This window comes from Protopterus annectens, chromosome 11.part0, assembly GCF_019279795.1.
Source record: "Protopterus annectens isolate FY-2018-M chromosome 11.part0, PAN1.0, whole genome shotgun sequence".
Lineage (NCBI taxonomy): Eukaryota > Metazoa > Chordata > Ceratodontiformes > Protopteridae > Protopterus > Protopterus annectens.
Window position 1 is genome coordinate 552,169,857 of NC_056745.1, and position 26,055 is coordinate 552,195,911.

Below are 26,055 nucleotides of genomic sequence, written 5' to 3' on the forward strand. Positions count from 1 at the left end.
TTCTGAAGGCTAATTGTACTTTACTGTGTGTGTATTTGTCATCCTCCCATTGTGTACGTCCCTCACTGGTGGTAGCAGTGAGGACTGAGGTGCATTGATTATTGGGCCAGTACAGGGGCATCACACTGACAGTTTGTATTGGTGGACACAGCTGGCGTATCACATCATGTACCATCCTTGAGCCCATCTCAGTCTGCCAATGTCATACAGGATTATTTCACAGATTGTCCAGGTCTCCTTGACCATTCCTGACATATTCTGGCTAGGTCAGTGTGTACCCACACCTGTATCTGATTGCCTGACAACTATGGCTAGCATACTTGGTGAGCCCCTGCAGCAAAACAGCAGGTTATAGGTACTAGTAGTGGGGGATGCTGGCTCTGGCTCAGCAGCAGTGCATACATACTGAGCATGCAATGTAAGGGAATGGATACAGTACCAGATATTCATGTACTATTACTGTGTCCCCAGAGGTCTGGCATGTCACAGACACATTTTCCAAACTCTGTGGATAACCATCACGTATTGTCCACCTAGTGTGCAGGAATACACATTTGTCTGGCAGGGGGTCAACATCTATCAGGCACATGTACCCATTTTGCAAACATCTGGTTACTGCAGATGTCAGACACCTATGAGGAGATCACCCTACACCACATATGCACCACTCTCTCTTACTGGGTACCCCAGATGTTCCTGGAATGTCCACATGCATTTGTAGCAGCACTCACCTATTTGTCGGATGTAGGCTGGATGACATGGTACTGTAATGCTGCCCATAGGAGACACCCAGCAGTTGATGGCAGCAATGTGTGTGGACACACAACAACACAGTCTTTCAGAGCAGTCAGGCCATTTCTGGTAGTCCTGGTACCATCCCAGGTTACTAGGCTATGGGCCCTGAGCAGTCATATGGCTAGGCCACATGTCATCCCATGTGTATGCCAGGCAGCAGCTGCTGTCCCCATCAAACAGGCACACAGGTGGTATCCTAAGGGTGTATGTGCTGTTAAATATTCATCTGACCAGGTTATATCTGTAAAGGTTTAGGTAGCCACCCTGCCTGATGTGGACAGGGTGATTGTGTGTGACACACATGTGAGCTGCCAACAAGGCCAGTTCAGGTCACTCACCAGGTTGTATATATGTGTGTGTGTGTGTGTGTGTGTGTGTGTGTGTGTGTGTGTGTGTGTGTGTGTGTGTGTGTATGTGTGTGTTAACAGAGTGGAGCAAACTTGCACTCATGCAGCAGTCCCAGCAATGTGGGATCCAGGATTTCCTTGCATGCCACAGTGAGGTCACTCCTGAGGAATATGTGTGACACCACATAGAGGGTTGGACTTATAGCCTATAGGTGTATGGTAGATGTTTGATGGCCTGGTATTCCCTGGTGGGGAACTTCTGTGATGTCCCCAGCTGCTGCATGTGCTGTGTAATGTGAATGATGAATGGAGGATTATGTACATTAATGGTCCTTATTGGGGGAACATGAAACATCAGGATCAGGGGGGCAATGGATACTGTAATGCCAGTATGCTGAAAATACCCACACACATACTGTACTGATAGATGGCAGGGGTGTGATGTGGGTGTTACTGGTGGATAGTGCTAGCAAAAGTGGATGTGCAGGGTCTGTACATAATGGTGGCCAATGTATGCGGTCCTGTGATGTGTTCCCCTGTTCATGTCTTTCAGGTGGGATGTACCACAGATACAACCTGCCCTTCTCAGATGCAGAGACTGCGGAAATCATCGATGCCCTCAGACTCTATCACAGAGTAATGTTGCAAAGCAGCCGGCAAAATCTACAGGAAAGCACTACCTTGTCAGCAGAACTGGTAGTGATAGTCAACAATGTGGGACACGGGAACAGGATCTACAAACAGGTATGACACCGTGCCACAGACCTGGTACACAATGCATGACAAAGGGCTGCAGCTGCGATCAGGGATCATGCTGGAACAGGTGGAGGGCATGCTACTCAAGCACCACTCACAGTCAATGAGGAGTTCCTCGCAAACCTTGGTGCAGCCACCGCCTCCCAGGAAACCATCACTACATATGTTATGCAGGTGGGTGGCACAGAGTCAACAGACAAGGAGCATGCAGGTAAGGCCCCAGTGGGCATCACGTCAATACTGTAGCATTCATAGTGGCAGCCTTTGCATACCTGGATGCATATGTCAAGTCAAACTGCATTTGCAGGTGGGGTTTTGTTATGCACACAAGTGCACATCTATTGTGAATGCCAGCAATTTGGGTAGTATTACAGCTTGTACTGTACATGTTCATGATTCCACATATTCTGTACCAATGCCACGTGTGTGCTGACAGTACCTCTCCCCCACAACTACATAGGTCCCTCTGGTGTGGCTCAGAAACAGCAACCTGATGCTGGTGAGCGTGGAAATGTCTTGTTGTGGCTCACCAATACCATAAGCATGTTGAGGGCAGCTGGTTTTCCATGCACACAACTGTTATGCTTAGCCATATTGCAATATGTGCATGTTCACATGTAGTGGGGTTAACTGCAGTGCATCACATTGGTTATCACGAGAGCCTATTCACAGGAGCTGTAACATATTGGCACATACTGCTGTATAGCTGTTGCCACTGTGCTATACAGGGGTACATTAATATTGTGTACACAGGTGCACTGTGTGTTAGGTGAAGGTCCATTACATATTGCTACTTCTCACATATCAAACAGGTGTATAGTAGTAGCAACATTAACTGGACATAGCTGCACTGCATGTTGCTGAGGGCCTGTCCAGAGTATATCAGTTGTGGTCTGAATGCGTGTCATGCATGTCATCATTCAGAAAGTGTGGTCTGTATAATGTCTTTGTGCCACCTCACTTGTGTGTGTGTGTGTGTGTGTGTGTGTGTATATATCAGCAAACATTACAGTGCAGGTAGTAATTTACATATGTTGTCTTCCTCTCACAGGTGAACATGGGGGTTGGGTTATCTGTCTGGTGTAGAATTCAGAACGTGCCTGTGCCTCCATGATGGGCCAAAACATGCTTCGGGTGACACCTGCTCACAACCTGATGTCAGTATCTTATAGGTTCATAGGTTCATACTAGGCTATCTGCCCTAGGGCATTTATAAGCCTAGCCAGAGTGTGTTTGGCTTTCGCCACCCATTTTAAATTAATTTTGCTATGCCTTTTTTTTGAGGTTAGTATACTGTGCCTCTGTCTAACAGTGACACAGAAGTGATAGCCGGGGTAAACCTACGATCTCCCATCCACTCATCAAGATTCCTCTTGAAGAGAGTCAATGTGGGACTCTGCCTAACCTGGACTGTGATTTTATTCCAGAGTGAAGGGAGCCTCTGGGTTATGAATCTGTCCCTCCAGCATGTCCTATTTATTTCAGTGCTGAGGTTCAAGTCTCGAGCCAGAGCTCGATGGGATTTGGATTTTCTGAGGTGCAGCATGTCCATTAATTCCGGGTTGGACATGGCTTTATATGTCAGGCACAGATCGCCTCTTAACAGGCGGTATGCCACTGAGTAGAGCTGGAGTTTCTTTAACCGGGCAGCACATGGCATCTGTTTGAGCCCTTTGATCCTCTTGGTGAGGTACTTTTGGGGTCTTTCCAGTTGCTGCAGGTGTCTGGTAAGGTACATCCCAAAAGGGGCATTGTACTCAATTATGGGCCTGATGAGGGATGAGTAAAGAGGTACGATGACCTCCCCTGATCTAGATGTGAATCCCTTCATGATTAGGTGAGCTATATAAAATGTTTTTCTAACCACTTTGGCCACGTGGTTGTCAAATGAGAGATTGCTATCAACTTGGGTCCCCAGGTCCTTAATGACTTCTTCTGTACTTAATGGATTACCACCTATGTGGTAATTTGTGGGCACTTTGTTTTTGCCAAAGGGGATGACTATACACTTTTTGGCGTTTTCTCTTGAAGCTGGCCTTAGACGATTTTATGAGTGCCCGCAGTTTTTTGCTAATACTGATCAGAGATGCCTTCCCTTTTTGGGATTTTGCTCTATCATGTAGTAGCTTCCTCCTTCTATTGTATAGTTTGTTTATGGCTGGGGTCCAACAGACAGGACGTCTGCCTTTGGAGGATTGGGTCTTGGTTTTATTTGGGATTGCATGATCCATGTATTCCTGAAGGTGTTCATAGAATGCGTTTATAAAGGATTCTGCGGTCTGGGCCGTATTTTCCACAGGCCCGGGTGCTTTGAAGGATTCGCCTCGGTTTTGAGGCGTGTGAAATTTGCTTAAGAGAAGTTTTTCACTGTGGTTTTCTGGGCAGGGGGTGGGGTCGGGATGTGAATATCCAGTGAGATTAGTTTATGGTCTGATCTTACCAGTGAGGGATACACTTCTGGTCTGGAGCATAGTGTCCCCATGTTGGTGATGATCAGGTCCAGTATGTTTTCTCCTCTTGTGGGAGTGGTAACAAGTTGTTCCATAGCATTTGAGTTTATAAATTCTAGGAACCTTTGGGCTAGGGTGTTGGAGCTAGAGTAATGCTCCCAGTCTATGTTTGGGTAGTTGAAGTCGCCCAATATAATGGTGTTTGGAGAGACCTTCATATTTTCCAGTATTCTCAGGAAGGCCAAGTGGGGTTCCTGTGTTTGGGAGGGTGGTCTGTAGCAGGCTATAAACTGGAAGGCAGCTTTACCCACAGTTAGTTGCACATGGATAGTCTCTGATGCTTCGTGCTGTGCCACCAACCTGGAGGTGTGGGTATCTTTGACGAATATTGATACTCCTCCTCCTTTTGTGGTTCGGTCCAAGTTTTGGGGCCGAAAAGCATGGTATGAGGTATAACCTGGTAGTGCTGGGGTGCTCTCGGGAGCCTTGAACCAGGTTTCTGTTACTGCACAGATATTTTATTTTTATTTTATTTTATTTTACATTTGTTGACCGGGCTAGTCCAACTGGATATATGTCCGTTTTCAGTAGAGGCCCGGGGAGAAAAGCTCCATCAGTTGTACACTTTTACAAAAAGGCATAAATGGTTACATAAGAAAGATAGGAAATAAAAACAATAATATAATCAGATAAAAAAATACATTGGCATAAAAGTTCACATGACAACATAGCAGGTTAACCAGATAATATAAAAAATAAAGTTATTTTTTTTTAACAAGGGTAAAGGAAGAGAGAAGAGTTGGCAATAGTCAGGATTAGTGCAGGAGCAAAGCCAGTGTTTATTGAGATAAATCTTTAGTTGAAATTTGAAAAGTTGGAAAGAGGTTAAAGAAGTGATATCAGAGGGTAGTTTATTCCATGTTTTTCCAACGGAGTTGGAGAATAAACTGACGCCTGCATTATTGTTAGGTTTGGTAATATTAATCAGAAGTTTATTTGAGGAACGTAGTTGTTGCAGGTTGTTGTATGGAGAAATAAGGCTAGTAAGTGTTGGTGTGTTGGTTGGCTGATATAGAATCTTATAAGCAATTAAGATCTGTTGAAGTACAAGTTGGTTAGGAAGTTCAATCCAGCCTAGTTCTTTTAGGTTCAAGCAGTGATGAGTTCTAAAAGGAGATCCAGTAGCGAATCGAGCTATGTTATGATAGGATGTTTCTAGTTTCTTCATGTTGTTTTTGGAAAGATTAGTGTAAATGGGGGAAGCATAGAGAAGAGTGGAGATTAGGTGAGATCTAGCAATGGTGGACCTAGCTGTGGGTGTTAGGAAAGGTTTGATTCTGTAAAGGGATCCTATTTTTTTATTAACTAATTTTATGGTGTTGTTGATGTGAGAGTCAAAGTTGAGGTTATTATCAATAGTTATCCCTAATAGTTTTGTGGTCAATTCAGGAGAGATGAGTGTTCCGCCAGTGGATGTAAGAGTAAAGTAAGGTGGAGTAGATTTACGAGTAGGTGAAAAAGTAATAGTTTTGTTTTCTTGGGGTTGAGGAGTAGACAGCGTAAGAGAACCATTGTTCTACAGCACTGAAAGCTTTTGAGTAAGTGACTGGAGTTCTGTATGAGAGTTAGCAGAGCAGATTATAGTTGAGTCGTCTGCATATTGTATACAGGTAGTATATGGGATAGCAGATTGAAGGTCATTAATAAAGATAGAAAATAGCAAAGGGCCTAGGATAGAGCCTTGAGGTACACCTAAGGAGATAGGTAGAAGATTAGAAAGTGAGTTTTTCCAAAGTACTGCCTGCTGACGATTTTCTAGGTAAGATGCAAACCAGGACAAGGCAAGATGATCAAGAGCCAGTGATTGTAGGATATGTAGTAAAAGTTTATGATTCACCATATCAAAAGCTTTGGATAGGTCGATGAAGACAGAGGAAGATAGATAGTTATTGTTACGGTTAGTGTTAATGGAGTTAGTGAAGGAGAGTAAAGCAGTAGTGGTACTGTGTGAGGGTCTGAAACCATGCTGACAGTTAGAAAGTAAGTTGTTGTTGAGAAGGTGATTTAATACTTGTTTGTGAATACATTTTTCCATGATTTTTGCGATTGGTGAGAGGAGAGCTATTGAACTAAAGTTAGAGAAATCATTATAGTTTCTTCCTTTATGTAGTGGGATGATATGAGATATTTTCCAGATAGAGGGAAGATTCCTTCCTTTATAGATCTATTGATCAGGATGGAAATAGGGTAGGCTAAGGCTTTGGCACCTATCTGTAAGAATTCTGCAGGCAGTTTGTCTGCAGAGGGAGTGGTGGGTTTTAACTTTAGGAGCAATGATGTGATAAAGGAGGTAGAGACTGGTTGTAATTGGAGTGTAGGAGGTGGATTTAATGTGGATGGAGGAAGATTTGAGGTATCAGGAGATAGATGACTAGCTAGTGTTTGGATAGTGTTTGTGAAGAATGAGTTGAAGTCATTTGCTGTTTTTAGGGTTTTCTGGGTTAGAGTCCTGGGGATTAGGTGTAATGGAGTGACCTGGAGACAGAAGATTATTAATACTGGCCCAGAATTTTTTAGGTTCCTTATTAGTGATGTTCTGCAGCTGAAGGTAATAGTTTTTTTTGTCGGTCAGGATAGCTTTTTTAGTGCTGTTTCTAAGCTCTCTAAATTTTGACGATCAGTTTGATTTTTAGTGGTGCGCCATTTTGACCATGATTTATTTCTAATAATGATTTTATGCCTAGTATTATTAGTTAGCCAGGGTGCTACTTTTGATTTGGTTCTGATGGTACGAGTTGGGGCATGTTGGTCTAGAATTGATAAGAATGTAGAGTTAAAGTAATCTACTGCTTCATTAAGGGGAAGATATTTCAATGAGGACCAATTACAATATGTTAGATCAGCTAGAAAATGTTCTGAGTTAAAAGTCTTTTTTGTTCTTAGTGTTCTAAGTGTGGCAGGTAAGGTTAGGTTGATTTTGTGTCTAATGACATAAGTTAAAGAATGGTCACTTAGATCATCTGGAAGGGTACCGGACTGGTAGGTTTGTTGGGGAGTATTAATCAGAATCCAGTCTAGAATAGATTCATGGTTGTTGGATTTATCAGTTCTGGTTGGACAGTTAATGAGTTGAGAGAAGCCATATAGGTTTATGTGGGATGTAGGGTTTATACTATTAAATGAATTCCAATCAATGTTAAAGTCACCTAGAACTACTGTTTCTTGGGGGAGGTTGTTTGACAGCAAGCTCAGGATGCATTCTAGAGTGTTAGTGTTATTTCCTGGGGGGAGATATACACAAATTATGTTAATAGCTTTATTAGGGTTGATTTGAAGTTTTGAGCTGATTACTTCTGCATTATTGTCCTGAGTAAGGTTAAGATTTATAATACTAATTTGTAGTTGTGCTTTGTACAGAATTGCTACGCCACCTCCCTTTTTGGTTTTACGGTCCAGTCTAAAGATATTATACCCGGAGGGTAATTTCATTATCCTTAATGGTAGGTTTTAGCCAAGTTTCTGATAAACATAAGATATCAAAATGGTGAACATCTAAAAGGGCATGGAGTTGAGAGATCTTGTTACAAATGCTACGTATATTAAGATGAGCTATGGTGAGAGAGTTGGTATAAGTGTTTGATGATATAGGAGAATCTTTGTCTTGTTTAATATAACTATTAGTGTTTGTGCTATTTGGGCCAGGGTTAGGGTGAATGTCCCCATCTAATAGTGATTGAAACAATAAGAAATATTGAGCTGGGACTGTTTATGTAGGATTTCAATATATTTTTTATTTCTTTGTTTACTTAGCTTAGGGTAAGCAAGTTTGTGGTGTTTGGTAGATATGTAGTTAGGTATGGTAGGAAGATTTAATGTGGTTAGTGTAGAAGGTGAGTTAGGTGTAGAGGTGTGCTTAGAGGGAAGCACAAGAGTAGAGGGAGTGGGTGTTCATAGGAGGTTAGGAGATGAGTAATCACAAGAGGAGGTAAGAGTGTTAAACAGATTGTTATTTGAAAGTATATTGGGAGAGATAATGTCCACATAGTGTAGGTTAGGGAAACCAATAGAGATAAAGGAAAATAGAAGGAAGAAGAAAGGAAAGTAGTGAAAAAGACTTTAAGAGGTAGTGTGGAGGAGGGTTCTGAGAAAGTTGGGTGTGGTATGAGATAAGAGGGAGGGGTTGGCAAAAGAGGGATTATACCTGATTGGGTAGGGGTGTGTCAATCTGAGGTATAAAAGTAGGACCACTGGGGCGGTGGGAATTGGGGGCAGGGTAGGGGAGCGGAGTGAGCCCGTAGGGGCTTAACGGAGCGGAAGAGCCCAGAGAAGGAGAAAGAGTGGTGAAAAACAATCAGAAAAGAGAGAGAGCAGAAGGTAAGTTTACTGAGATGTGTAGTAGGTGGAAAGAAAGTCTGAGAAGTACAGTTATGGGTATGGATATGGAGGGATTACAGTTGGATAGGATAGTAGGTTGTGTGAAGGATTGAGATGGGTGTTAGCTAAGTGGAAGACAAAATGTGGATAGGCAGTCAAATGAGAGATAGTAAGGGAGAGGGTTGCAGAAGAGGTGCAATGGAGCAAGGTAGGTGAGACGAGGAGGAGAGTGGCGGGAGTAAAAGAGACAGTAGGAAGATTGTGGAGTGCCAGTTGGTGGGCAGTTAGGGAAAAGCAACACAGTCGTAGTATCAGTAAGAGGGAGGCAGCTGAAAGGCAGTTATCTAGAATGAAACACAGTCTTAGTATCAGTAATAAGGAGGAAGCTGACAGTGAGATAGTGAAGTATAGAAATAGATAGGAAGGGAGGGTTGTTCACAGGACACCAAAGGGGTGGGTAGGGGAGTATTGGCTGCAGGCTAACCTGGCAGGGAGGCACACTGCGACCTACCAATAGGTATCTACTACCTGAAGTATTACAAGGTTAGAGTAACACATACTTCCAGGACAAGTTCCTTGCTGGGAAACGAAGGTAGTTTTAAAACTTGAAAGAAAGTCCTTAGTTGAGGCTTCTGTATTGTGGCCTTCAAGTAGGGATCAAAATTCAGTAGGGTAGAGCAGGATGGGCTGGATCACAAGTTCCAGGACAAGTTCCTTGCTGGGAAACGAAGGTAGTTTTAAAACTTGAAAGAAAGTCCTTAGTTGAGGCTTCTGTATTGTGGCCTTCAAGTAGGGATCAAAATTCAGTAGGGTAGAGCAGGATGGGCTGGATCACAAGTTCCAGGACAAGTTCCTTGCTGGGAAACGAAGGTAGTTTTAAAACTTGAAAGAAAGTCCTTAGTTGAGGCTTCTGTATTGTGGCCTTCAAGTAGGGATCAAAATTCAGTAGGGTAGAGCAGGATGGGCTGGATCACAAGTTCCAGGACAAGTTCCTTGCTGGGAAACGAAGGTAGTTTTAAAACTTGAAAGAAAGTCCTTAGTTGAGGCTTCTGTATTGTGGCCTTCAAGTAGGGATCAAAATTCAGTAGGGTAGAGCAGGATGGGCTGGATCACAAGTTCCAGGACAAGTTCCTTGCTGGGAAACGAAGGTAGTTTTAAAACTTGAAAGAAAGTCCTTAGTTGAGGCTTCTGTATTGTGGCCTTCAAGTAGGGATCAAAATTCAGTAGGGTAGAGCAGGATGGGCTGGATCACAAGTTCCAGGACAAGTTCCTTGCTGGGAAATGAAGGTAGTTTTAAAACTTGAAAGAAAGTCCTTAGTTGAGGCTTCTGTATTGTGGCCTTCAAGTAGGGATCAAAATTCAGTAGGGTAGAGCAGGATGGGCTGGATCACAAGTTCCAGGACAAGTTCCTTGCTGGGAAACGAAGGTAGTTTTAAAACTTGAAAGAAAGTCCTTAGTTGAGGCTTCTGTATTGTGGCCTTCAAGTAGGGATCAAAATTCAGTAGGGTAGAGCAGGATGGGCTGGATCACAAGTTCCAGGACAAGTTCCTTGCTGGGAAACGAAGGTAGTTTTAAAACTTGAAAGAAAGTCCTTAGTTGAGGCTTCTGTATTGTGGCCTTCAAGTAGGGATCAAAATTCAGTAGGGTAGAGCAGGATGGGCTGGATCACAAGTTCCAGGACAAGTTCCTTGCTGGGAAACGAAGGTAGTTTTAAAACTTGAAAGAAAGTCCTTAGTTGAGGCTTCTGTATTGTGGCCTTCAAGTAGGGATCAAAATTCAGTAGGGTAGAGCAGGATGGGCTGGATCACAAGTTCCAGGACAAGTTCCTTGCTGGGAAACGAAGGTAGTTTTAAAACTTGAAAGAAAGTCCTTAGTTGAGGCTTCTGTATTGTGGCCTTCAAGTAGGGATCAAAATTCAGTAGGGTAGAGCAGGATGGGCTGGATCACAAGTTCCAGGACAAGTTCCTTGCTGGGAAACGAAGGTAGTTTTAAAACTTGAAAGAAAGTCCTTAGTTGAGGCTTCTGTATTGTGGCCTTCAAGTAGGGATCAAAATTCAGTAGGGTAGAGCAGGATGGGCTGGATCACAAGGTATTCCTGTGAGAGTGGCACAGATGTTTGTCTGAGATCACAGCATGCTGTTTTTGTAAGTTACTTCCCTCAATTTTGTTTGACTATAAGTTGGTTTAAGTTTGGGTGGTCTGAAGATGGCTCCACCCTATCCCCAAATGTGCAGGGCTGCTTGCTCCCCCTATATTACACTGCTTTACTTTCAATGCATCTTCTCAATTCTGCATTGGAACCAAAACTGTAAACTGCACTTATGGAGCTATACCGCAGAAGGGCCAACCATAACAAATCGACATTTCAACTTTCACGGTTTTGGACGTTCACCTTTTCCGTCGTTCGCGCTACGTGTCGCTCTTTTCAGAGTCGCTCAAACGGATCTTCGGTCTTCTAATATAGACCTCTTTTCATTTTCTAATGATCCAAGTGCACAGGCTACCATATTCTCCCTGTCTCTAAAATATGTCTGATAACCAGATAATGGTCTGCCAGGGGATCCCCAGCACTTAAAGGAACATGTTCTCCATGCTAAGGAGATTTTCGAGTGCGTGCATCTTGAGGTTTAGACTTCTGGCGTCGAGTAGCATTACTCTTAGTTTCTTATCCCTTGTGATACCTATGGAGGTGGCTTTGTCTTTTGAGCCTTGCCTAAAAAAGGCACTATGGGGGTAGCAAGAGCCTTTGCCAATATCCGAAAGCCCAGGGGTGACAGGTGCAAGCCGCCCCTAGCAAAGCATCGTGGCTTGTCGAGCATGCCATCCCAGGCTGACAGGTATTGGATCCCCTTTGAATGACACCAACACTTAAGCCAATTGTTGAAATTGATCATCTTGTCTTCATATTGTGGCATCATTCTTGGTGAGGGTAAGATGCTACTCAAGGTCAGGGTCATACCGGCCTGGGCTACATGCTCAGAGAGCATGAGCTCCTCTATGTCTCTTTTCATGTAGTCCAGGGAGGTACGTCTCAGGTCATTCACACCAGCATGGACAATGACTAGTGTGGTGACTATGGCATTTGTGAGTGTAGACACTAGCCATAGTCAGACAGCTGGCAAGGTCTCACACAGACTCTGATGATGATGGTGGTCATCGTGGGGAACAGGGGGGTTGTTGGGGACTGAATCCGTACCATTGTTTGACATCCCATTTCAACCAACAATGTCCCTGCACACAGTCAGTATGCCCACACATACCCAGTCCCCAGCAGCCACAGATATTGGACAGTCAGAGGGTGGTGGCATACAGCAGGCTAGTGTGGTGACTATGGCATTTGTGAGTGTAGACACTAGCCATAGTCAGACAGCTGGCAGGGTCTCACACAGAGAGAATGACAGGGGTGCTCAAAGGAGGACTGCTACCTATCCAGCCCCTGTCAGAGGTGTGTCAGAAGGTGTCACCCAAAGCATGTTTCTGTCCATCATGGAAGCACAGGCACATTCTGAATGCTACACCAGACAGATGCTCAGGGTCATGAATGCAACACATCCTGTCATGAGTGACAAACTCCATGACATTGGTGATGCCATACACCATTGTGCTGATGTCATGGATACACAGTGGGGTGAGACATTGTCAGTGCTGAACCGTGCAATGTCTGTGCTTGAGCATCTGGTAGGAGTAGCATGCCAGACACTTGGATGCAGGTCAGCAACAAGATCAGCTGAGAGCCCACATGGCCATGCACATTCACACTCCTGTAGTGGCAGTACCACCAGCACTACCAAAGGGAGGGTGCTGTCCACACCACAATGTAGCAGGTCATGAGCACGTGGTCCTGGCCAGTCCTATCAGGGACATGGATCCAGCAGACAGCAGTCACCATCAGGGAGTAGTATTGCATCTGGCCTTGTGCCTGGTGTTGCCAGTGACACTCCTGGCAGAACCAGTTCCCGTGTCCGTGGCTGGAGACAGTAAACTGTACATCCTGCCATGTACTGTCCATGGCTGTCCAACATACCTCCATGTAGGGCAACCACATGGCTTAACTGTGTGCACACACACACACACACATATATATCACTATCAGAGGCAGGTCACTACCAGACACACACAGCTCCTGTCCATGGCCCAGTTGAACACCACCTCTCCACACACACACATATATGTCAACTGTATGGCCAAGCCTAGGCCTCTGGCAACCCCACACCACACCCTGTGCATGTGATGATACCTGTGCCACATCCCTGTTATTCATACCATCGATGCAAGGACATGCGAATATGGGTCTGATGCACACGGTGAATATAGTACAATGTAGTAATGCTAGGCTGTGTAAGGTGCTGTCTGCTGGCAATTGTCATGGGTACACATTGAAGTGTATGTACCTTTCTGCAATGATGAATTATTGATGTTAGTACTGCGGACTGTTGTCTCATATTCTGTATTCTGTTTGTGTTCCAGATGTCTGTGTGTGTACAGCCTGTGGGGTGCTGGCATTATGAAGATGAATATGGTGGAGTGGAAACACAGTGACCTTTTCATCACCAAGGTACGGCTGTATATATACATGTTTACTGGGTGTGTATGCATGCAAGTGTGTGAGGGACAATGGGGCAGACAGTGTGACCTTGCGTACATATCCGTTGACACAGCCAGCTAGCCTTCATACATGTCACCTGGGTGTTCTGTAGGACCACAAGTTCATAAATACAGAGGAGGTTACCAGAGTACTGGCTCTGGGTCCTCCACAAGCCTAGCCATTACTTTATCCCCAACAGAATCACCCATCAGCACCTGTTGACAGTGCAATTGCTGGACACTGGTTGAACCTCAGGGACAGATGTTTTTCCTTCCCATCCACTCAACCTTGATGCAGTTGATAAGGGTATGCATGGTACTGTGTTTGACATGTTTGGGGGGGTGTATTCCTGACACAGTGCAGCCTCTGGTAACTAAACCTGACACTCCATCATGTGTGTCTACTATCGCATATGCGAGTCAGGCCTCTCATGCTGGTAATGCACATGGAGTCATACTCTTGTACATGGGGCAGCTGTTGAGCTGAGCACAACATCACCATCTTAACATGCCACAGACACCTGTGAACAACCTGACCAGTAACCAATGGGCAAGTACTGATTACAGGCTTTCTGCGTGGAACAGGTGTTGAGGGCCATTGCTGACCTTTGTGGGTGTTAACATAGCCTTTACAGATTCTGCAGATGTCTGCATAGGTGCATAGCAGACTGGCCATGCTGCTAATCTATTGTTGTACTGACTGAGGACTATTCAGAGGTAATGTCCACCTTTTGGCTGGATGCAGTCCCTTTACCTGTGTGGTGAACCACATACAAGCAATTCCTGATGACTGCCAATACTTGTTGCCTGAATGCAACTATGTTGTCATCCTAGGTACCCAGGTCTGCCATCACAGTCTGTCTGTTTATGGGGTTGGTGTTGATGTGGGAAATACTGGGGACATGTCCTTGCCATATGGCATGCTGACACTGCTGTCTGCATTCAGCTTGAGGCTAGAACCTTGGCAGCATTCCATACCCACTGTATGGGCCATTACAGTGTGTTAAGAGCAATATGTGTGGCTCAATGACAGACTGCAAAATACTTAAAGTTCACACAGCCTTAAGCTGTACCTATGTATGTGAGTGGTGCCAATTAGCATTCATGCCTATATACATGTGAGTTACTGGGGACACCAGATAGTCACAGAGCCTTTACATGTCTACATATTGCACACACACAGGCGACACAGAATGTGTTTGTGACATTATCAAATGTGGACTCTGGGACATGACTTGTAGTAACTTGATAGTTGGCAGGAGATACCATGCCCACAGCAAGTGCAACACACAGGACTTCCTCTGGTTTGCTACTATGACACCTTTTTGTGTGACATTACCTAACCTTACACTATTTCTCATAACATTAAGGTGCGTTTGATGTGCAATAACTGCTCTATGCAATCAGTACAGAACGGTATGACATTTTTGTTGTCCTACACTCTCTGGACTACTTTACTGTTTAAGTTGTCACAGGTCACACCTTGCCAAACATGGACTGCAACCTGCAGGGTGGTACAGATGGTAGCCATACCTGTAACCTTCTGCATATGTCTGCAGATTGTCCTGATGTTTGACACACACTTTCTTTCCATCTGTCATAAAATTGTGGTTATCTGGCAAACTGCAGGAAAATCATGACAGACTAACATTGCAGACTGATGATGGATATTGCCATGTAACAACACATACCCTTTAGAAAGTGCATTCAAATGCACAACCTGTTATGTCTACTTTCCATGCGTGTTACAGCAATATGTGAAGGCTGTTCTTAATGTTTGGTGTTTGCCGCAGTTTTCCATATGGCTTTAACCAGATGTCTTTCTGTGAGGGTTTGAGAGGTACGCTGGTGGCCATAACACATGTAGATTGCTGCAAGGGGAATGATGTAGATACATACACACATACACTCACTAGTGCTATATACATAACACAAACACCACAGAGCTATTATAGTGTTGCATGCCACTACTACTATTCAAGTGTGTGACAATTGCAGGGGCTGTTAGGATTGACAATGGTGGGTTCACAGGCCCTTAACATGGTAGAGCCATCTGAAACACAGACACACTGTTCCATGGGGACATGCATTGAAACGCACATGCACAAAGTTGACACTTCCTATTAGATAACCTACCTATCTAGTTATGTACATATTGCATGTGCCTTTGTGTTAGAAAATGTGTGACTGTGCTTGTAAGGTGGATGACATCAACAAGCTCTTTAAATTAACCCCATGGGAAGGGGGTCAACAGGCCTTAAAATGGTATAACCAAGACACACAACAGCCACAGGGGATATGCAATACACACACACACACACACACACACACACACACACACACACACACACACACACACACACAGTAGTATAGCTGGCTGTATTGAGATTCAAATATCTATAGTGGGTATAAAATGTGTACACACCCCAAAATGTTAGGTTTTTGTGATATAAAAAATGAGACCACAATAAATCATTTCAAAACTTTTCCCACCTTTACTGTGATCTATAACCTGTACAATTCAATTGAAAAACAAATCTATTAGAGGAAAACATGTACAATAAGCTGGTTGCATAAGTGTGCACACCCTTAAAATTATACTTTGTTGAAGCACCTTTTGGTTTAATTGAAGCATTCAGTCTTCTTGGGTAGGAGTCTATCAGCATGGCACATCTTGACTTGGCAATATTTGCCCACTCTTCCTTGTAAAAGCACTCCAAATCTGTCAGATTGCGAGGGCATCTCTTGTGCACAGCCCTATTCACGTCACCCCACAGATTGTCTTTTGGATTTAGGTCTGGGCCATTCCAAAACTTTAATTTTCTTCTGGCGAAGCCATTCTTTTGTTGATTTGGGTGTATGCTTGGGGTCATTGTCTTGTTGAAAGGTGAAATTTCTCTTCATCTTACTAGCAGAAGCCTGAAGGTTTTGGGACAAAAGGGACTGGTATTTGGAACTGTTCATAATTCCCTCCACCTTGACTAAAGCCCCAGTTCCAGCTGAAGAAAAGCAACCCCAAAGCATGATACTGCCACCATCATGCTACACCGTGAGGATGGAGTTCTTTTGGTGATGCAAAGTGTTGTTTTTGCACCAAACGTACCTTTTGGAAATGTGACCAAAAAGTTAATCTTTGGTCTCATCACACCATAACACATTTTCTCACATGCTTTTGGGAGATGATGTATTGTTTTACAAATTTTAGGCAGGCCTGGATGTTTTTCTGTGTAAGAAAAGGCTTCTGTCTTGCAACCCTACCCCACAGTCCAGACATATGGAGAATATGGGAGATTGTTGTCACATGTACACAACCAGTACTTGCCAGAAATTCCCGCAGCCCCTTCAGTGTTGTTGCAGGTTTCTTGGCAGCCTCCCTGACCAGTTTTTGTCTTGTCTTTTCATCAATTTTAGAGGGATGTCCAGTTCTTTGCAAAATCACTGTTGTCCCATATTTTCTCCACTTTTTGATGACTGTCATCACTGTGTTTCATGGTATATCCAATGCTGTGGACATTTTTTGTACCCTTCTCCTGACTGATACCTTTCAACAATGAGATCCCTTTGATATGCTCTGCGAAATATGGCTTTTGCTGTAGCAGGCAGCTGAGTAAATGTCAGGAACATCCAACTAGGACAGCTGAACTTAATTTGGGGTTAATCAGAGTCTCTTTAATTGATGGCAGGGGTGTACCCAAGAAGACTGAATGCTATAATTAAATCAAAAGGTGCTTCAACAAAGTATTAGTTTTAGGGTGTGCACACACAACAAAGTATTAGTTTAAGGGTGTGCACACTTATGCAACCAGTGTATTGTATGTTTTTATTTTTTATATTTTTTTCCCCTGACAGATATTTTTCAATTGAATTGTACAGGTTATAGGTCACATTAAAGGGGGGAAAAGTTTTGAAATGATTTATCGTGGTTCATTTTTTATATCACAAAAACCTGGCATTTTAACAGGGGTATGTCCACTTTTTATATCCACTGTATCTACTTGTACATACTATAGTGCTGCCTATTTATCACATGTGCCACAAAGTTTATAGGGCTGATAATTGTCCAAAGGTACTTCTAAGGTGAATGACATCAGCAGGCTTTGTAAAGTCAGGCAATGGGAAGTGTACTGGGTGGAACAGGCCTTAAAATGGTATAACCAACACATGATATGGTTCTCACCCACTCATACACAGTATCACAGATGCCAGTATTGAGATTAGAACCCCTACATATCTAGTTATTTGTACTATAGTGTTACATAGTTATCACATGTGCTAAAGAGTGTCCAAAGGTACTTCTAAGGTGAATGACATCAGCAGATCTTGTAAAGTAGGGCAATGGAAAGTGTACTGCGTGGGAAAGGCCTCAAAATACTTTAACCTACAAGCACACACATTTGACAGGACTGAGATTATAACCCCTACCTATCTAGTTATTTGTACTATAGTGTTACACAGTTATCGCACACACCAGAGAGCTTATAGGGCTGAAGTGTCCAAAGGTACTTCTAAGGTGAATGACATCATCAGATCTTGTAAAGTAGGGCAATGGGAAGTGTACTGGGTGTGAAACACCTCAAAATACTTTAACCTACAAACACACACTTGCCAGGACTGAGATTAGAACCCTTACCTATCTAGTTATTTGTACTACAGTGTTACATAGTTATCACATGCTCCACAGAGCTTATAGGGCTAAAGAGTGCCCAAAGGTACTTCTAAGGTGAATGACATCAGCAGATCTTGTAAAGTAGGGCAATGGGAAGTGTACGGGGTGGGAAAGGCCTCAAAATACTTTAACCTACAAAAACACACACACACACACACAGGACATGGTTCTCACACACACACAATATCATAGTTGCCAGCATTGAGATTGGAACCCCTGTCTATCTAGTTATTTGTTCTATAGTGTTACTCAGTTATCACACATGCCACAAAGCTTATAGGGCTGAAGAGTGTCCAACAGTACTTCTAAGGTGAATAACATCAGCAGATCTTGTAAAGTAGGACAATGGGAAGTGTACTGGGTGGGAAAGGCCTCAAAATTCTTTAATCTACAAACACACATATACACACACACAAAGGCGGGTGATGTGAGATTACATGCCTTACTTCATTACTATTACACAATGGAGCTCACCCTCATGCTGGCACATGCCACTGGTTACAACTGGTATGCAGTTCTCTGCAACAGGACATCACTCTGTGCCTTTCAGGGTGTCTCTGTCTGTGTCTTCCCTTCTCTCTCTTCCTCATGTCTCTGTGTGTGTATGCTTGAAATATTTTTATATGTTGCCCATATATATGTCTGTGTATCACAATCAACAGATGCAGATATAGCACATATGGACCACCTACAGATAGCTGAAGATAATCCTGTGTGATGGGTGCGGGTAGAGACAGTTAAGGTGTACACAGCTGTCTGTATGCAAAGACATATATGCAAACTACAGTTGTATAGTCTGATGTGGGTTTAGGCATGGGCTGTAATTCTCTAAGTATAGGAGCATGCCCATTATGATCTTCTATAGTAAGAGTGGGAGTCCATTCCAGAAATAGCTGTACCCTGGGGTCCAGGGTTTTGTTTATTACAGCATATCTCTCAACATGTTAGTGCAAGAAATATGGGGCTTGCCTGCCAAAATGAGGGGACAATGGGCCAAATATAGGGAGATATTTTAAATATTGCACTTATGAACTTAGAAAGTTGCTAGAGTAACAGGGTTTGTTTTAGCAGACATTTTCTGACACATATGACATCTGACACTGAAATGTGTGTCATTACTTACTGACATAAATCCTCAGATTATCACAAAGATTTATGATAAGCAGACCAAAATTATGAACCAAAATATAGACATTCTTGCCAAATCTGGCCAGTTGAGAGGTGTGGCTACAGCCGATTGACTGATGAAGCTGTGTAAACAGTCCAGCACCTCAGTGATATACTGGCTGGGGATCTCCTGGTTGTGTGGTATCCTTCTTAACTGAAAAGTCATATCCTGGTAGGGTGCAGACTGCATTGTAATGAGCAGAGATTTCCATAATATGTATGGAATATTCTACATAGCACTCTGCTTTCCTGGTATGTCAATGGGAAAGCAGTATAGAGTAATGTGATGAACCACTGACAGACATATGTTTATAGGTTCATATAAGGTTACTACGCTATTGGCCCTGGTGCCATTATAACCCTAGAAAATGAGAGTGTAGCCCATGTTAAGACATGTCAGCACCCACAGCCCCTGTCCAGCAGGGACACAGGTGGAATCACAGGACTGTATTTTCTGTTTCCCATGCAGTTATACAGGGTGCACTTCACAAGAGGTATTGAGGTACTTGGCTTGATGTTGACAGGGAGTGTATTCCACAGATGAGAGAGTCTGTGGGACACATCTGTCACACCAAGTCCTATTGATATCACATACCAGGTTGATGCTGCGCCTACAGGTTGATCGAGTGGGGCTTGACTTCCAGATGTGCAGCAGTCCCATCAAGGCAGGGTCTGGATTGATTTGTATGCCAGACAGAGGTCACCCCTGAGGAGTCTGTATGGGACTGAGTAGAGGGACAGTGCTTTTAGCCTATGTAGGGTAGTTGTGTGAGGGCCTGGGTTCTCCCAATAAGGAACCTCTGTGGTCTCTCCAACTGCTGCATGTGCTTTGTGAGGTACATGCCAAAGGGGGCATTATACACAATAATTGGCCTTATAAGGATAGGATACATGGATCCTATGATCTCTGTCTCTGGATGATATACCCTTACTTTTGAGTTGGCCCATCTAGAAAGCTTTCCATACAATGGAAGCAACATGGTGCTCAGAAGTCAGGTTGCTATCAACCTGGGTGGTCAAATGCCTCACTTCTGATTGCGTATGTAGGACTTTGTTGTTGATGTGATAATATGCGAGGATGTCAGTCTCCCCGAAGGGGATGATGATGCATTTTCTGGCATTCAGCATGAGGCCATGTTTCTGGCAGCAGTCATTTGTTTTGGTGAGACGCTCTTTGAGGACATCTACATAACTTTGGGAATTGATGACTGTTCCTAGCTTGCAGTCATCTGCAAACTTGGTCAGCCATAGGCCAGTGTTTTTGTCCTGCACCTCAGGGAAGTACATCCCATATAACAGAGGCCCCAAGACCAATCTCTGGGGTATGCTGCTCGTTATGTGTGTACTGCTTGCATTGGCTACCCCTATTATGATTAGGTGAGTTCTATCAATGAGCCAGTTTGCTACCCATCTGGTAACATATGTATTGATGCCTAGTTGACAGAGTTTATCTACTATGGCCAAGTGGGGAATAGTGTGTAAGGCTTTGGCCAAGTCAAGGTGGGCAGTGTGCACCATCTTTCCCTCATCCATCTCTTTGATGGCTGTCTCAGAAAAGTCAACCAGATTTAACAGACATACCCCCCTTGACAAAGGCAGACTGTGTGGGGTCGAGTATTTGGAGTTTGCCACTGTCCCTGTTAATGAGGTCCATGATAATCCATCGCATGGCCTTGCAGATCAGGATAGTTAGGCTGATGGGTCTTCAATTTCCTTGATCGGTGAACACTCCACCTTTGTGTAAAGGGATGACAGTGGCTGTCCTCCACTTGGCTGGGACAAAGCCAGTACTCAGGCTTTAGTTAACTAGGGTGCCTAATGGTGCTGCCAGTTTATGCCTGAGTTCATGTAGGATGCAGCCTGGGATGTATTCAGGTCCCATGGAGGCTGTCTTTTTGGCATTGAGAGGGCAGTGATGCTGTGTTCCCTAGTGATAAGGGGTGGGTGGGCAGGTACTGAGGATGTCCTGTTTTACTGATGGGGGACAGAGGGAAGACATTTCTGCTGAATCTTTCAGCCAGTAGATTGGCTATACCTACAGCATTTGTGTATGTGGTATCCTTGACCACCAGTACTGAACAGATCGGGAAGCTTCCTTTGAGACTGCAGACATATGTGAAGAAGGCCTCATGATTGGCTGTCTTAGATGTGGCCAGTTTGGACTCGGAGTTGCCTTTAGAGGATTTTACTGGTGCTATTTGTTTGTTCAGGCTAAGGAGAGATTGCTTCAAATTGTGCACCTGCTCCTTCTTGTTCCTGGACAGCAATGTTATACTTTTCTTATATATTTCCTTTATTGCAGATGTTTCCAGACAGATTTACTCTCCCTTATGGAGGATGATGTGGGTCCTGTCAGGTATCCTTGATTTCATACATCTCTCTCTCTCTCTCTCTCTATATATATATATATATATATATATATATATATATATGCTGGTATAGTACTTTGGTGTACATTTGGACGCTGGTGCCTTTTCCTCCAGTGGGGGAGGGCAGCTGTTTATACCATCTCTCAGGTGGTTGTCATCAGCTTGGGAGACATTTTCATTTTACCATGGCTACAGGGGTGGACAGGAGAAATGGTGATATTGAACGTGACTGCTTTTTGTCGGATCTTGCCAGGGAGGATAATACCGTAGGGGTGCTGCAGTGGTCAATCATGTTGGTTACTGCCAAGGCCAACATGTATCACATCTTGAGGGGGTATCAGGTACCTGTCCTAAGGATTTAGCATTGATAAGATGGGGGAATCTCTGTGCATTTCTGTTCTGGCATGGTTTTTTCCAATCCATGGTTGGGTAATTAAAGTCAGCGAGGATCAGGGTAAAGGGTTGAATCTTGATAGATTTTAGAGGGCCAAAAAGGTGGGGTGGGCATCCTGAGTCAAATATGTTGGCCTGTACCTACCTATAATTCGAACAGGAGTCTTGTCAATGGTTAACTCCACTTGGAGTGTCTCATGTGTGTCAGACTGTTTGACCAGCCTGGAGGTGTGTCTGTTTAATATATATTTATACTCCACCTCCTATGAATTTGCTGCCCACATTTTGGGGCCTGGCTGTGTGATTGAATGACTGACCAGGTTAAGGATGGGTTGCTCCCTGCAGCTTTGAACCAGGTTTTTGTGACTGCAGAAATGTCAGCATCTTCCAGGGTAAAGAATGCTTGCAATTTAGACTCTTAGCATTTAGCAGCACAACCTTTAATTTACATTTTAAGAGTTTCATGTTGGTAATATTGACTTCATGACTTTCCCAAAAACAGCCACTATTGGGGAGGCAAGGGCCTTTGCCAGAAGCCCGAATCCCAACTGAGACAGATGCAGGCCATCTCTAGCAAAGCAGTGTGGTCTGTCGATCATATCTTCCCAGGCTGTCAGGCATTGGATCCCCCTGGGATGACACCAGAAAGTCAGCCACTTGTTAATGTCAATCATTTTCTGTTTGTATTGAGGCATCATTACGGGTGACAGTAGAATGCTGCTCAAGCCTAGGGACATATCTGCATGGGACACATATTCAGCATGCTCAATCATGTTTGTCTTCCTATAGTCCAGGGTGGTACGCCTGAAGTTGTTCATACCAACATGGACTGGGACAGACTCATAACAGTACTTGTTGTGGAGAGGCATCACTGCATGTGTGATATGGCGGATGATGGCACCTGACAAGTAACCATTACTGTCTCCTTATGCAGCCTGGTGAGAGGTACATCTGTATGTCTTACATTGGAGTCTCCAATGAGTAATATGTTGGGTTTATGGTTGGGCTTTAGTGGTTACCTGACAGTGGTGTGTGGACTATGGATGGTATGTGGTGTGGAGGTATCGTGTGTTTTTGGCTCTGAGGTGTCCTTTGTTTAGGTTTTGCATTTGTTGAGGACCTCCACATATGTGTGTGTGTGTTGTGTAGTTGTGGGTGATGTTTACTGACTGCCTACACTGCAGGGAACCTATGTTACTGCACAAATTGTTCTGGTGTGTACATTCTCCATTTGTCTGGCCAGTGGTTTCTCTTCCCCTTATGTGTGTCTCTTTGTCCTTCTGTAGTGCAATCACAGACTTTGTCCACAGTTGCTTCTACATACTTGTATTTCTGGTGTGAGTGGGGTAGAAGTCATAACATCACACACAGAGTTATGGACTTCACACCTCTGAGTGTACCTGTTCATGGGATCATAGGAGATTACTAGGCTAATGGCTCTGAGGCCCTTACAAGCCTAGCCCAGAGCATATTCCCAGAAAATAAAACACAGTCAGCAGCTGTCAGCCCTCTCAATGAGGGACACAGGTGGCACCCCTGAGACAGATTTTTGGTTGCCCATCCACTCGTCAAGGTTGCACTTGAAGATGGTCAGCAACATACTTTGTTTGACGTGTATGGGGAGTATATTCCAGAGACAGTCAGCCTCTGGGAACAAACCTGACTCTCTAGGAGGGGTTGTCAATGCCACATATGAGATTTAAGACTTTTGATGTGGTACAATGCGAGGAGTTAGATGTATGGATATGGAGCATCTGTACTACAGCAGGATCTGAGATTGCCTTGTAGGCGAGACACAGGCCACCTCTGAGCAATCTGTATGATACAGAGTAGAGTGATACTGATTTGAGCCTGTCCACATAGGACAGGTGTTGGAGGCCATGGATTATCTTTGTGAGGTATTTTTGTGGCCTTTCCAGTTGGTGCAGGTGTTTGGAGAGATACATACCAAATGGGGCGTTGTACTCAATTATTGGTCTAATGAGGGCGGAGTGCAGAGAAGTAATAATCTCCTTTTTTCTGGATGCAATCCCTTTCCTTGTTAGATGAACCAAGTAAAAGCCTTTTTTGACCACTGCTGCTACATGATGGTCAAACGTGAGATTGTTGTCAACATTTGTACCCAGGTCTCTCAGCATAGGGGTTTGCTGCTAATGTGGTAATCAGTAGGGGCTGTGTTTTTCATGAATGGTATGCTAATAGATTTTTTTGCATTTTACGTAAGGCCATGACTTTGGCACCAGTCATTTGTTGCTGTGAGACCCTCTTGAACTATATTAACATCATTTAGAAAGTTAATGACAGCACCCAAGTTGCAGTCATCCACAAACTTGGTCAGCCACAGGCCTTTTGTCTTTTCCTGGACCTCTGAGAAGTAGATAGCAAATAAAAGGGTCAAAAGACAGATCCCTGGGGGACACCACAAGTGACAGGTCTACTCTTGGAAGTAGTGGTACCTATTTTGACCTTATGGATCCTATCAGTGAGCCAATTTGGCACCCACATGATGACATAGGGATTTACACCAAGTCCTGTTAGCTTTTTGATGATGCTCGAGTGGGGGGACTGTGTCTAAGTCTTTGGCCAAGTCAAGGTAAGCTGTGTGTACTGACTTTCCCTCATCCAGTGCCTTGGTGACAGTCTCGAAGAAGTCACCAGGTTCAACAGGCAAGATCTGCCCTCGATGAATTTGAACTGGGTGCGGTCAAGTGCTTGGAGATTGCCTATGTCCTTGTTTATGATGTGCATAATAATACTCTCCATGGCCTTACAGTTCAGACTTGTCAAGTTAATGGGGCAATAATTTCCAGGGTCAGTAGTGGCACCATCTTTGTGCAAAGTGATGACAATGGCAGTTCTCCACTCTGCTGGAATGAGGCCTGTTCTTCAGCTATGGTTGAGTAGGGTGCTCAATGGCGAGGTTACGTCTTGCCAGAGATGTTGCAGAATACAGCCAGGGATACTATCTGGCAGCTGTATTGTTTGGCTTGGATAGGGACTTTAACACTTGATCTACAGAGATGTGAGGTTCAGGGAAAGTATCAGGGATGTGGAATGTGCCTTTGGGTGGTGATAGGGGGGTGATGTTTGCACTGAACCTATCTGCTAGCAGGTTGGCTAAGTCAACAGGATCAGTTTAAGTGGCACCATTAAGAAGTCATTCAGAACAAACCTGGTGTTAGCCATGGAGGCTTCTGATGTAACTGATTTATGTAACTGATTTATGATTTTGTGGTTAGCCTTTGTTTCAGAGGTTAGTTTCGATTCATAATTGGCTTTGGAGGATTTCACTAGTGATCTACTTTGCTTGCTGAGGCTAAGGAGGGAGTTTTTCCAATTGGGAATTTCTGCCTTTTTACCCATGGACAACAGTTGCTTCCTTTTGTTGTAAAGCCTGTTGATAGAGGATGTCCACCACATAGGTTTGTGTTTCCTTGAGAAGCAGGTTTTAGTTCTGTTGGGTATGGCGGAGTCCATGCAGTTGTACAGGTAATTGTATACTACACTGGCATACTATTCAGCATATTTGTCTACATCCTCTGAGGTGGCGGTGGTGTGTAGCTACTGATACCCTCCCTTAGAAGACTGTGGTCAGTAGATGTATAAGTCAGAAGAACAGAACCTATTTAGCAGGTTGTCCATCATTGCACCCCTACATCTGCTGTGGTCCTCAGACTGTTTGTGTTGCAATGTTATTATAAGAATACATGTCGGCCATAGCTGTCAAACCATCACAGACTGACATCTTGACAGGCCCATATATAATAGTCAGACACAGACCCACACATGGGGACAGGGTGTTAATATTGCTCTGCCAAATGTAGACAGTTTGGAGAATGGGTGGTATTAGCTTGCTTTTTTTTATGGGTATGACGTCTGCTTCTCCACTGTCTGCCACTGATGTTTTCACATCAACCTTTATTATTTTGCAAGTAGTTTGGCAGGCAAATGCAATGTTATGACAAGCAGAACAGATATACGAGGCATACTTGTGGTCCTTCTGTGATACCCTGTCATTCCAGGAGTATGGCTGGTGCCCAGTGAGTTACTGTCAGTGCTAACACAGTAAGGAGGCAGCCATTTATAACCTGGCACTACACTGACTTTCAAACACCTGCTGTCCTACTAGGCACTGTGTAGGTTACTCCAAGTTG